A 14,411-nucleotide genomic window follows, 5' to 3' on the forward strand; every position below is an offset into this window, starting at 1 on the left:
TAGCAGGTCCTTGAGGTGGGGTGTGGACTTTCCTGAGGCATTGGTCCTTCTGGTTGACAGTGTACACGTGGTGCATGGTGTTTTTACACCATTCCTGTGGGGTTACCATCGTTTCTTTTAAATGACTTAAAGGAACAGTTAAGCAGTTTGGGCTCAGTCTTTAGTCTGTTTTTATTTAAAGGGAGAAAAAGTTTTATAAACAAATAAGACTCTCTCACTGTCAGGTTTTATTAATATGTTCTAAAAGCTCGCCAAATCCTTGCCGTGTGTCCTTTCCCCCCCCCCCCCCCCTTATAAAAACTTACCCTCTGATAAACCTACTGATCATGATGAGATTTTTTTCAACCCAAATTGTTACGGGACAAAGAGTAGAATAACTAGTGCTTTTTTTCAGCGAGTGGGCCAGGGCAGTGAATGCAGTTCAGGCCAGTAAGAATTTGTGAACCGTTTCAGTAGTCCCAGATAGGAAGGCATCCAAAGCAGGGAGGTGGCGTGCTGACGAGGTGGGGAGCATCTCCGGTGTTGCCTCAGTTGGTGACCCTGGGCAGAGGTCTGGGGACTACTTATGCTCCCACAAGGGGCTGTGGCTTCTCTCCAGTTCCCTGAACTGGGATCAGTGGAGGCCATAAATTTCAGGTTTGTTTCTGAACTGGTGACAGTCATTTGAACTAGTCTCAGTCGCAAGCCTGAGACCGTGATGAGAATGTTCTTGTGAGGACATCTGTTTCTAGTGTTGAGTCAGTGCAAGGTAGGACAGATAAAACATTACCCAATTTGAAGCAGTCTTTGAAAATGTGAACAAAATGTGAAACTAATTAATCTGTTTTCATGCCCAAGCTGTATGACTGTCATGAAAACAGAACAAATTGTATTGTGGCAAAATGCATCAAATTATTAAAGTGATTTTGGTACAATGAGGATGAAGTATTATTTTTAAATTTGATGTGAGCTGCTAAAGCTCTTTTAACAGTGTAATAAGCAGCATGTTAATTAACATTGTCAAGCTGTTTTGGGATGTAACACTGTACAAAAATACTGCTGTTGTAAGTTAGGAATAGTTGTGTTACACGCAAATACCAAATTCATTAGTAATACAGACAATCCTCAACGAGTTCAAATTTAAGTTTTATGTCTCAATGCAATTACTGTTTTTCAATAAAATCGTCACTCTGTAGTTTACTAGAAAGTGGTACAGGATTAGCAGTTGACTATATAGTAGTTTAGCCTTAACTTCTGCAGAATTTAAATTAAACTTCTTTTAGAATATACAAGGCCTTGCAGGTAACGTATAGCTGCCCACAGGTTAAATTTATAATAAAAATTGTTTGTCCTTCTGTCCTTTTAACTCTTGTGTCTGTAATCATCTACCACTAGATGAGTGGTTGCACTTAATATTTGTTGTGTTGTGAACCACAGGAGATCTGGGAAAGAAGCAGCTTGTATGTTAATCTGACGTTTGCTGCCAGGCATACAGGAAAGCATTCTTTGTGGAAGCTGGCTATTACAGTTATATGAGAACTCATAATCAAATTTAATGTTCAGAAGAGATTGTTGCCTGCCATCATCAGCAGTGGCTGACACCACTGCTTGTTGTGTACCATAAATCCTTCATGGCTGACGTCATCTCAGCAGCAGAGGTACCTAGTGCCCAGTGTATTTTCACACTGTCTTGAAATGCTGGACTTGTTTTCAGCTTAGAAGCAATTATTTTCTTTGCAGGATAAAGAGCTAGAAGGGGGACGTGGTTACTTTAAACCATTCAACCACAAGTTCATAGCACTGAGAGCTTTTGCTTTGATGGGTGCTTCTTGGTTGGCTTTTAGAAACCAGGGCTGCTTATACGTAGCGAGCAGAGAAATGCCTGACAACAAAACATCTAGGTGAAAAATCTCACACTGAAATACGTATTTCTGCCAGCTTTTCCAGCCTCCTTTTTGTGGGACCTGAAATTAGAGACAAGGAAAAACAACAGTATTACTTTTTATGAAGGCATCCGCTCTGGTATGCTGAACTTGTGTTGCCAGCCTACTTCAGAGAGACCAGATAGATATCAAAAGGCAGAGTGTAGCCTTGACTTTTTGTGTCTGTAATAAAGTTTGGCTGGACTTGGAGAAGGCAAGGGGAGCAGGCTTTCAGCAACTGACCTCCAAAGTCATGCACCATGACTCAAATCCTGGCTTCTAGACATGCCACCAGCACCTCTGAAAGGCAGTTGTCGCCTTACCTTGCTGAACACCAAATGGATTTTAAAACAAACTGTTAAAATATTTGGGAACTGTACTGATCTTGTGCATAAAACTAGTTTATCCATTTTGAGCCTTTCTTAAGCGCATGATGTTTTCAGGAAGGGCAAATGAGGTTTGAACCTGTGTAGGTTCAGTGAACATTTAACTGATTGAAGTCTTTGCCAGTTAGATTTCTGCTTTTATAAAGTCTTATTTCATAATCATGATGCTGCTATGATAGCAAATAAGTCTGAAGCATATGGTTATTTATCTCTGTGGTGGAGGTTACTTACTCATCTCAGGAGTTCAGTGAAACTGTGAATCCTGTTGTGCTACATCTTCTCCCAGTAGTGGGAATAGCTGATTATTGTCCATTTGGGGAATGCTCTTGTTTGCTCAGCATCGCTTACATCATTCCAGGAAATGTGTCAAACCTTTCTCTTTTTCCCTCAGTGATTTATATCTGTATTTATAAGATTATAATAGGTGCTAGCTTGTCTGACTTGGAGAATGATCTTCTAGAGCCAAGTAGCTAGCAGGAATAGAGTCAGGCAGAAAAAGCAAGGATAATTGTCTGTAAACTCACACCTGAGCTCAAAAACAAAATTGAGGGCATAGCACGGAGCAGCACTCACAGCAGCACAGGCTTATTTTTGCTGAAGGCATGTCGACCAAACCCAAAAAACTGCATTCAGATTTTTGAGACTTTCTCACTCCTGTTGTTTTAAAGCGAGCATTTACAGACATGATGATCGATTTAGCCAAATAATAATCAACTCCAGTCTATTAGGTCTGAAACCTTTAAAGCTAGCATGTATAATTATCCCTTACATGTATCTGTCTTTGTAATAACTTGGATTTGTTAAGTCATATTACTGGGAAGGGAGAAGTATTTTATCTTGCAAAGTGGTACTACTGTTTATGTATAAAATGTAGCGAACTCGTTTATGCTTCTGTTTTATAGTCTTCCAAAGGGCTGTCAGTGTAAGTATTTGTTTGCCTCTGTCTTCAGTTTAAAGTTGCCTCATCATAAATGTTCTCCCAGACTGTATGTTCTTTTGCTGTGTTCATCTATTAATGGTTTTCTGCTGAAAGCAGGATTTTCTGTTTGCAGCTTGGAGGAGGAATTTTGAAGGTCAGCTTTCTTCTCCCGAGAAAGCAGCAAGTGCACCTCTTCAGGCATCTGCTGCTGCTGGGGGTTTGATGGTAGCTGGCTGGATAGTCAGAGGAGATGGGTCAGAGCACGCTGCAAACCTGATTGGCAGGAAAGTTCATGACCACCCATACCTTGCTGGTTTTTAATTTTTATCCCCTCTTTTTCTGTCATCCTAAACCTAGTAGACATATTGCAGCTCTTGTGCTTTTAAGATGAGTAATGCAGAAAGACGTGAGTTCTGTTAAGTTTTTTTCATGTACTAAAATGAAGGTAGCATACAATATCATAAAGAAACTCTGGCAGTAAGACCCTCCTTTCAGCTAAATTGGAAAGAGACAATTTAGTCTGGGGAGAAGAGGGAAGCCCTCTTTTGCTCCTTTATTTTTAAGTGGTCAGTTACTTACGTGCAATCAGTTTATGGATTCAGTGGGCAATGTCCCATGTCAATAACAAAAATCTCTGCAAAGCATTCTAGTGCAAAAGATGGGGATACTGAATCATTTTTTCAAACTAAACATTTCAGTATTTATAAGCAAATAATCCTGAAAGGAAACATTTTTCATCTCAACTACAAAAACTATGTGAAATCTATCATGGATTTAGTATGTTATGCTTAGAGAAAAGTCTTCTTAATGAATTTAGAAATACAGTAGGATACACATGTTCAAATGTGTTCCTCAAAGTTCTCAAATCAGTGGCTTGGCTTTGATCCACAAAGTATTATTATTGTTGTTGTTATGCTGGTGGTATTTAAAGTTTCTAAATTCTGATTTCTCTCAGTATTTAAATCACAGAAGGTTAATTAAAGCAGTTCTTTATTTTGCGATTGCTTGGGAATATTAACCTCACAAAGCCTGCAATAAATCAGTGAAGTGATAGAATTGCATTTGCTTTATAAAATAACTCTACAAGAGCAAAGACAAAGCCATTTATAGTTCAGTGCCATTAATTGCTTGGCATTTAGATATTAGCGTAGGAGTCTATTAATTAACTTGATAGTAAAACTGTTGGAATGCAGGCCGATAAAAACTATTTTGTTTTAGGAGATTAGTGATCATAGCTATTGTTGCTCCCCTTACCACTCTCCTTATTACTCAATTATGATTTTTTTTTACTGTTATTCTGAGAGCAAAATTAATATCCCAGAAATAATTTTATCCATAGCTTTGAAATTTAGCAGTAAGTTAAACAGAATAGAGAGTTTATCAGAGGATACCTGATCATGTAATAGTCTTTTACTTTATAATCCATTAATCTGATATCTGTTCATAGACAAAGTTGTCTACACAAATGTTTTGGAATATAAATGCACAAATCCCGTTTTAAGAAACATTTTAACATGCAAATAGTGTAGTACTATGAAACAAGTGATAAAGTGTGAAGTCTGAAAAGTACTAATAAATCTGGGTGGTAGTCTGTTTGGGTTTGCCTTTTTTTTTTTTTTTAAATTTCTGTGTGAGCAGTATATATTCCAAATTTTAGTGGTCTTGTAAATTACACCTCATGGCCAGTTGCAGTGCAGCAGTATTCTCTTACAGCCTTTAAATTAGCACACATTATTTTCCTCAGAGGTAGGGAAAATAAGTTTGTTAATATTTCCTGGCATAAAATTTACCACTGTGTATTTTTTTGTCTGATCATATTTCGTTAATAATTGAAGATGTTTATTGTACATATAGTTTTCTGTATTTTGAATTGGGATTTTGTTGTTCAGACAATGTATGATCTGAATATAGGTCAGCATATATTTTATGTGTATTCATTATCCTTTCCAATATTTCCCTTTTACTGCATTTCTCTCCTACTATAGTAGGATTTAGAATAGATTTTGGTGTGTGCAGCTGAAATCATACAGGGCGTTTTAGTTGTTGCAATCAGATATGGGCAACAAAGAATGAAATAGCAAATCAAAGCAAATAAGATACCACTTAAAAACAAGTTTACCTTTACATGTTGACAAAACTGCTTGGTGTTTTTGTTGTGGGAGAGAGGAGAACAACTGTTGGTCTTGGTGAGCCGTTCCTCAATAAATTAAGCTCTGCAAGTGCACAGCCTCTCTCCGTGCCTTCCTTGTGCTTCTCCCCGATTGCCAAGTACCCACCTTGTGTATCTTCCCCATGCTTGTTTTCTGGTAGAAAATTAAATAACTAACTATATGTGTTTGGGTTTGGGGTGTCTGCCTACAGAATTCATAAAGATCGTGCTCCTTCACCCTCACAAAAAAAAAAAAAAGAGGAGAGGTTTATTGTTGGTCTATTACCTAGCAGTCCTTTACCAACTTTTAATGGAAGTCAGTGACTTTTTGTTGCTGTATTAGAGTAGCCAGTGGTCCGGTCTCAGAGTTTTAAGTTTTCATCACTTTCACTTGTTCTCTACCCTACTCCACCCTCTTCCAACCACTCCTAACACCAACCTAGTTGGGAATACTTTTTTCGAAAAAATCGTGGTTGTGGTGATGGTGGTGAAGTCTTTTCTACCTCAAAGATTAAGGTAATCGTTTGCTGCTGTTGGTTTCAACTGTTGTATTGTGCAGTCCATTGAATTGCTTCTGCTGCTGGGTGCTTCCTTCTGTAAATTATTGTTCTCTTTCCACTCCTTGGACTAAGATATTTTTCCTAATGGCTGGATCCTGATGGCTGGATTTAAAAATTGTTTTGCAGATACCCTGTGTCTTCACAGACTGCAGAGAAGGAGAGGATGGTAATGCAGCTAATTCTCTATGTCCAGTAGCCCCAAGTGTAACACGCAAACCCTCTCACATACTGAAATATTAAGTTAACCAAAACAGTAGAGTCCAGCTGAGAAGACCTTCTTTACCAAAATTATTACAGACGACTTTGCATCTGAACTTCAATTCAATTCCTTCTCCTATGGTTCTGTGTTGCTAAAATAGTAGATAAAGCTCATTCCAGTCGTGGGTTTTGTTTTGTGTGGGGGGTTTTATTTGTTTGTTTGTGGGTGGTGGGTTTTTTTTTTGAGAGACCTCCGTGGTGGAGTATTAGGGAATAAGTTAACAGGTGTCACTGGACTAAGACATAAATGTTGTCTATAACATAACATAGTTTTATATTTGTGGGGAGGAGGGAGAAGGGAACATACACACAAAACAAACCTCACCATTCTGGGTATTTTATGCCACCTCAGTATTGTTTTGGGTATTGCTTGCAACCCTTCCTCACAGATTTGCGGGTTTTCATGAGCCTTTAGATGGAGTCCTGGCTTCTACCTCAAAGCACAGTTGCAGACGTGCCCCTAAGAAAACACTGAAGAAATGTTTCCCTGTCTCAAGTGAGGAGGTCTCATCCTTGGGTACCTAGCTCGATTAGCCTAGAGGTAGCAGCTGCTCTCGGCGCAGCTTTTCTCTTTATTCTGTAAGCTGGCTTCAGGCTTTCAGCTCTGCTGTAAGCTGCGGGCAGTGCTCTGACCTCGTTTCTGCCAGCGAGCCGTATGCTTGGGAGAGCTTCTGCGGCGGCAGCAGGCCGTCTGGGGCAGGCTGCTGCCCTCTGGGGCACGGAGCCCCCCAGCAACCCGCTTCTGCAGCAGCTGAGTTGAAAGAAATCGTAGATTTTAAATCCCGTCCCTCTCCTGCCTTTTGTTGGGTTTAGCTTGCTCTTCCGGGTGCAGAGCTTTTTTTCAGCCCATCTCCATGTCCCGGGTTTGCTGAGAAGATGTGTTCCTCCCAGAGTGTTAGGAAGGACTAGTTTGGCAGGGCAGGACACTGGATGGCAAAAAATCCATAAGTCATCACATTAACGTGGTAGTCTGTCCCAAATTACTATCGAGAATAGGACATGTAAAAGCTGCCAGGGCGAGCTCTCTCCCCCCCGCTCTCTAAAAAAAATATAGCTTTGTTAGTGAAAGAATGGTCAGGGAGAGGAAGGAGTGGGTGTAGAAAATGAAAGCATGGTTGGACTGCCCAGCCTTGTAGGGTTTTTTTAAGGAAAAGTCCAAAAAGCTCTATAGACCTGGGAAAAAAATGGAAGGAAAATGCTTGTTTTAGCCCTTATTTTCAAGTTATATTTCTCAGATTACCTCTTCAGGTTCTCTCTCATCTCTTCATTCAAATTAGAACTTTACAGATGTAGAACAAAGAAACTACCTTTTTTTTTTTGCCTGTAAATGGAGAACTGACAGCTGTTCATCAGGCTGTGTAAAGTGCACCAGTAACATTTTAATACAAAGATGAAACTGGCCTCGTTTTTTTTCATGTGGTGTGTTACAACTATGAGAGAAGGAAACTAGAAGAAATGTCTTGGTTTTGACTTAAATCCACTATTGATATGCTCTGTGATCCACGGAATGCAATAGTGGTGGAAAGAGAACAGCAGGATAAGGGTTTCCGAGAATGATTTCATCTTGGAGTTCTTCCTGTGTCACTTGCTTAATATGGCTTCTGGAGGCCATATAGATGAGACACATGTGAAAATGGACTAGAGTGTTTAGGAAGAGAGACCCTTCTCTCTTGTTAGTTGGCTCAGATTACCTGTTATGTGACTAGCAGCTCTGCTGTCCAAACAAACAATGTTCTTCCTGTAAGATGTGGGAGGCTTTTTTTGACCTTACCTGCATTTAAAATGCTTTCAGTGTATTCTGCAGGGGAAAACCTTCCATAGTTAAGTAGTCTGAGTTTCTAATAACTTCCTGAGAGTTGATGGACTCAGCCTTAATAATACATTTGCTTACCTAAGTTAACTATCTTTTGCATTAGCGGCAGCCTGCTACGCAAAGTATATTTTTTCCTTCCCCCTCTAGTGTCTTAAGTCTTCACTTAGTTGTCATTCTCTGATAATTGGGATCCTGAAGGGAGAAAATGGTGTTCCAAATGTAGATTTTTTTTTTTTTGTTAGTTAGTTAAAAAAGAGATCTGTGAAAAAATAAGTTTTAGAATTAAACTGCAGGTATCTTGGAATGGAAGGTATTAATAACATTGAAGAAGATGAGATGGCCTACTGACAATGACTGGACTGTTCCTGAGGCATCTAAATTTCTCCAGGTACATGGTAGGATTTTTTTCTGAGGAGTTAGATAAGATGTCTGGATGAATTATCTCCTTTTGGGAAAGGAAATTAGTATTTTGCTTTGGCACTTCTCTGACACTCCTGACTCCCTCTACTTGTAATGAAGATGAACACCAAAACAACTTAGTAAATTAATGTATCAACTTTGTTTCTGGGGGCACAATCCTGCCCTGGCTTGACTGCGGGGAAAATTATAACCACCTGAAAGAAGAGCAGTCGCTGCTTGCCAGCCCCACTGAAGCAACAGTCAGCAAATAGCATCAGCATGTTGAGGTAGATGCTAGCCTGTTGCTTGCCATACTTCAGGACAGCTGCTTTCTTGTGTCCATTCAGGTTTCTGTGGTGGTGGTGGTATGGCCTGAAATTATTTACATATTCCAGTTATGAGCATGGTTAATTCACTTCATCACGTTAACACAGACTAGCATGTTGAAGGGGATTACCAGACTGCACTGGTAATCCAGCTCCAGTGGTTAGCACACTCTTCATTTTTTTGTTGACGTAAGAGTTGCAGGGACCTACCGAAGAATTTTTTCCTGCACTCACCTGTTCCCTCTGTGCAGTAAGACTTGCTGGTTTGTACACAGTGTTCTCCAGCTGTAAGATATCAATTTCCTTTCCTGTTTTGGTTTGGGTTTTTTCCCATTTCTGATTCATAAAATTGAAGACATATATATGCATTTCTTCTTGACCCAGGATCTTCTGCAGGAATCCATCTGTGTCCTGCAGGACCTCTGCAGACCCTCTGCCTGGGATGCAAGCACACCTCTCTGCTTTTTTGTCCTTAGTGGATTGTTCCACACAGGGCTGCATTCTGTTGGCTGCTTGCGTGAGACTCAGTGTTGCCTGTGCCCCTGGGCATAACATTTTTTCTGACTGCAGCCTTACCTACAATATTCCTCTAACAGGTTGGCTGTCCTTTGTTGTCAGTTTTGTGCTGCCAGAGAGTGTACAACTTGGGAGGTGACATGTTAGGTATTAAGGTTGGGCTAGAAGTTGGCTGTATAGCGATACGTCACCATTCTGGTAAGCAATTCTTTTTTATTGTAGCCTTTTACTGCAGAAGGTGGAAAGAGGGGAAATGTGTTGGTGTGTATTTACCTACACAAAACAAACAGATACTTGGCTAAGTGATAACAAGGAATGTCCTTTTATAGGCCCTAACATTTCACTTGCCTTCTTTCTGTTCTATAGTGTCCCTTCAGAGATGAGTAAAATGATCTTGTATTGTCAGGCTGAATGCTCCTCTTAGCTGCTGCACTGGGTCCTGACTGCCATTCTCAAGTGGTCTGGGGAAAAAAAAAATTAACATTTGCTTTCAGTTTTGCTGTTGTCACATTGCTGTAGAATTCACACTTGAAGTCTTCTCAGGATCAACCAGCTGAATCAAGAACATGAGCTAAAATAGTTTTTAATGAGTTTTTTTGAATTGAAGTCTAGTGTATTATTTTCCATAAATTATTTTCCGTCTATTTAACCATCATGGTACTTATCTTCTTGGGTGGTCATGTTATCCCTCTGAGATTTGCTGCAGTAGAAGTGTATGAAGCCTGAATAATATTTCTCACCCAGCCCTTCTTTAAATGTGTTTTCCTCCAAACATTAAATATTTCCACCATGCTTTCATTTTCCATGAAAATAGTTTAAACTATTTAATAATTAGATCTTATCTTCTTCAGTAGAACTTAAAACAAACGTGCATTTCATCTACACGGTTTCAAGCATTATCAGCACTATATTCATTCAGGTTTGCAGAGAACATGTAAATGTGGACAGACTTACTTGTTTAAAACTAGGTCCAGCTAGAGAGTGAAAGTATGATGCTAATTAGCATTGCACATCAAAAGGGAAAAGGTTGTCTCTCTGTGGCCTGCTCCAAAATGGTTGCAGAGCAGTTGACGTGGGCTGCAGTTTGGTGGCTGGTGGAGCTGGGCTACTGGCTGGCTGCTGCCAAAGGAGGGCATTTCCCTCCTCCTGTTCCACTCACCCAACCCTTCCCGAGGCCAGCTCTGCTTAGTAATCCGTGATAAAGCTAGGGAGAAAGGGGTTATTTTTCTGGCAAGTTTTAAGTTGCACCATTTCACAAAGTGGCCTAGTAAAGACCCAACACAAACTCAAGAGTGTGTGTGTCCAGCTGCAGGAACTGGGGGAAGTAGGAACAAGGGGCCTTTGACTTTCTTGCAGGCTGGTGCACTGGCTCAGCTGGTCATTCAGAAACCTCTGTGTTAGTGAAATCGCACACCAGAATTTCATACTTCAAAAGTTTGTAAGATGAATACAATAACAGAGAATAAGAGGGAAGAAAATACCCTGTTTCCTCCCTTACTCCTCAAACTTGAGCTCCATATACCACAATTTACAGGTCAAGCCAGAAGTGTACATGAACAGGAGGTAAATAACTAGACCTGGCTCTGTGGATGATAAGCAGTAGGTGGTTGTTGTTATCCAATTATTATATTTGCGTAATGATATGGATTGATTTCTGAACAGCTTACCCAATATGTAGGTCTTAGGCTGTGTATATGTAGGCATAGGGGGTTTTTTCCTACCTGCTTCAGAGTATAAATGTTTTGTGAAAACAGTCTGAACTTCAGCTATTTTAAGATATGCTTATGACTTGCAGATTATTTGTCCCAGTGCTTTTTCTAAAATCTGATGGGGGAAACCCTGCTTTTAGTTATTTTACAACTTTGTTGACAGTTTGTGCTATAACAGTTATGATATGATTGGGTTTGTGCCAAGTTGGGAAGTTCTGAGTGGAAACTTGTAGCCTTCTGTTTATAAAAGCCTGGATTTCTCTCTTACACACATGCTCGTCTTCTATGGGAGGAAGGATTTTCTGTGATTCATAAAAAAATCATAGGCTTTGCTTTGAAAGCTGATGTCATTGATGGATAAAATATTCAGAGTTAAAAGAAAAAAATCAGGGATCCCAGGAGAAGATTGAGCCCCAGTATCAACAGGGGACTCTTCAGCCGTGACTGTAGCACAACACATGGGAACACGTTCCTTTTCCCCTTATGTTCCCTATGTTTAGTCCCCAATAAATCCATTCCTAGATGCTGTAGAGTAAAATGACCTTTCAAAACTGAAAGTGAGAATTGCCAATTCCATGCATTTCTTCAGTGACGGACAATTTACCCTAATACTTCTGTCCTTACTTACCTTTCAAAATCTGTTGTATCTATTCTGTAATATGCTGTATGTTAACAAAGTTTCCTAATGCAGAAATGAAGAAAGGCAGTAGGGATTTTCTTTCCTCTGTTTTTCAGTAAAAATTATACTAAGCACTATTTTGGTTATAAAGCCAACTTCTTTGTGAAATACACTATTATTTAATTGTCATTATGTTTAGTATATAAATGGACTGTTTTTATTGGACAGTGCATATGTATAAACACATAAAATTATACACACAACGCCATGCATATTTCATCTGGGAGATTCCCATGCCTGCAACTTACTGAGAGCAAACTGATTCTTGACTTCTGAAGAGCCACTTTCCAAGTTTAAAGAGATCCAAGTATCTAAATGGCTTTACAGAGAACATAAGAGTATGCGATCTCATTCCCGTTTGGAATGCACAGGTATCCACATCGTAACAAACACGGATGTCTGCAGTGTTTGTTTCCAAACCTCATCTAGAATTGAGCAAAAAGATTGATTTTTCCACAGTCAGAGAGGAAAGCACTATGAAAATGGTGTATTTAAAAAGGCAAAGGGTGTCATGTGCAGGGTTTTTTTATGTGCTCTTCAGTCTGTGGAAAGACGTTTCATAGTCAGTCTTCAAATACCCAGGTAAAAATAAATTCCATTCAACATGCAGTTTTTCTCGTGAGAAAGAGTGCTGTCTCTTCCCACCCTCCCTCCAGTCCCCCTGGAAATTTCAGTAGGAAGTGAGGTTAAAATCTTGCAAACATGTGGGAAAAACCATACTTGGTATTTTGTAAGGAATTAATGGCTCTTGATTTTTCAAAATATAAAACACGTTTTGCTTCCCAGCAACATCCTGTAGTGTCTGTATGCAAAAAAGGAACAATTGTGTTTCTAAAATGACATCTCCTAAATTGAGTATTCCATTTGTCCTTTTTCACCACTCTTGGTATTTCTGGGTGTTTTTTTTTTGTTGTTGTTGTTTTAACAAGTGGTTCTTATTTGATGTATTTTTTTAAGAATTAGGAAGAAGAGAGCCAAACGCTGAACTGGAAGTTGAAATCTGGGGTTGCTGGGTTTATTACACATGCCTACCCAGTGACAACCCCTAGCGTGCATGTGTGTGAGTGTGTGTGCGCGCACGCACATTTTTAAATAAAAAGGAAAGCAGAGGTTTGCTCATTTGTTTGCCTATTGTGAAGCTGTCCTGCACCTTTCTACTCCTTTGTACTGGGGTGAAGGCTGCTGAATGGAGGCCTTGTGCCATTTGTTGATTTTAAACCTCACTGTTAATCCACAGGAACCTGCTGGTGTGCGCAGCAGGAGAGCTGTGTGACAAGTGGAAATCTGGGCGGGGGGGAGCGCGGGGGGTCACAGGGGATAATAATCATTCAGCCATCAGCCTTTGTCACCCTTAAGCCTAATTGTTACCCTCTGCTGGTAACCACATTGAAGTGCTGGCCTTTTAAGTGTTTCTTGATTTTACTTGGCACAGGCTTAGGGATAGGATTGTTTATTGCTGGGTTTACATCATATCAGGTTTGCTGGAGTTCGTTTCATTAGCCCCGTTGAATTTTCTGTGTCCCTTAGAATAATGCAGGAGGGTCTAAAGCGACGGAAGGGGCTGAATGGAAACAGTGCGGTTGTTAACAAATTTCCCTCTGTCAGGAGCAGGGCTAAAAACAGAGACAGAAAGCTTTCCTGCTCTGCAAGCCAGCTGCCTCCGAGTCTGTGCGGGAGCAGTAACTGTTGATACGGACACGGGGCTGTCAGGACAGCCCTTGATAAGCAGCAGCAAGGTGACGTTCAGGCCGCGGTGGGGTGGGGAGGACGGCGTCCCCTGCCCCTTCGTCCCGGGAGCGTGTGCATGCTTTCAGGTACGTGTCAAAACTGAAGCTGAGAGGGTGGCTGAAGCAAACTGGAATGGTAGTAAACTCGGGAGGGGGAGAGGAGAATTAAGCCGTTTAAAAACAACAAAGAAAAACCTTTAAGGTGCGATACCTTTTTCTAGCAGTCAGGAACTGGTTCTCCGGCTTTCCCTGCCAGTTACACATGCTGTAGTAGGTCTTGCGCTTTCTGTTGTTTTCCTTGGGGAAGTTCGTATAGAAGCTGCTATAGTAGCTAAAATGAAGCCTGAATCTAAGGTTTGCAATGGGCAAGTATCTAACACGTGAAGTAAGCTGTATTGTGGGAGGGGGGAGGTTGTTTCGTTGCTCCCCCCACCCCTGTGCGGTGGGTGTTGTGTTAGGCCGTTTCCTAAGACTTGCATAAGGAGGAAAATCCCCAGCTTGCTGGTACAGTCTTTGGAGCTACTCTTGATCCAATACACTCGCCTGCTAACCCATCGGACGCAACATGCCTCCAGCAGATGCAGCAACTGTGTTGTGTGCTATGACCTGATAGCCAGTGTTCGAACGTTGTGTCAGCAGTAGTGATGATAAATCCAGGGTTGTTACGGCAGTGTGATTAGACAGCGTGATTACAATCTTACTTTCATGTCAGTGTTCCACCTTGGCTCAGGATTTCATCAAAAGACTTGAAAATACATCTCAGAGTAGGTCAATGTGTTGGCTGCTTTGTGCTTGCAGCTCTTTCACAGTAAAAGAGGGTCCTTTATTTAGAAGGTTTGTTTTTGTGTGTTCTCCCATGTTCCAGTAGTAGGATTCCCTGCTGCTTGTCAGCATGTTGCTCTGCTCCTTGGGTTTCTTTATGAACAGCGCAGGTCAGTAGCGTTACCTATACCTTCTTGATGGAAGTATCAAGCCCACATAACTAGTAAAAAATTCTAATAAAAAAAACCCCATCAGCACTCAGCTGTTGTTTTTTCACCCTTCTGTGATGTGGATTTAATTGTAATTT

At 40.5% G+C, this 14,411-nt stretch overlaps 1 protein-coding gene across 9 annotated transcripts in view; it reads left to right on the forward strand.

Annotated features, from left to right (window-relative positions):
- ARID1B (AT-rich interaction domain 1B) overlaps positions 1–14,411 on the forward strand; it is a 337,378-nt gene that overhangs the window by 90,010 nt on the left and 232,957 nt on the right. The gene's annotated exons all lie outside the window — the stretch shown is intronic.

The sequence above is a fragment of the Phalacrocorax carbo genome, chromosome 3 (assembly GCF_963921805.1).
Source record: "Phalacrocorax carbo chromosome 3, bPhaCar2.1, whole genome shotgun sequence".
Taxonomy (NCBI): Eukaryota; Metazoa; Chordata; class Aves; order Suliformes; family Phalacrocoracidae; genus Phalacrocorax; species Phalacrocorax carbo.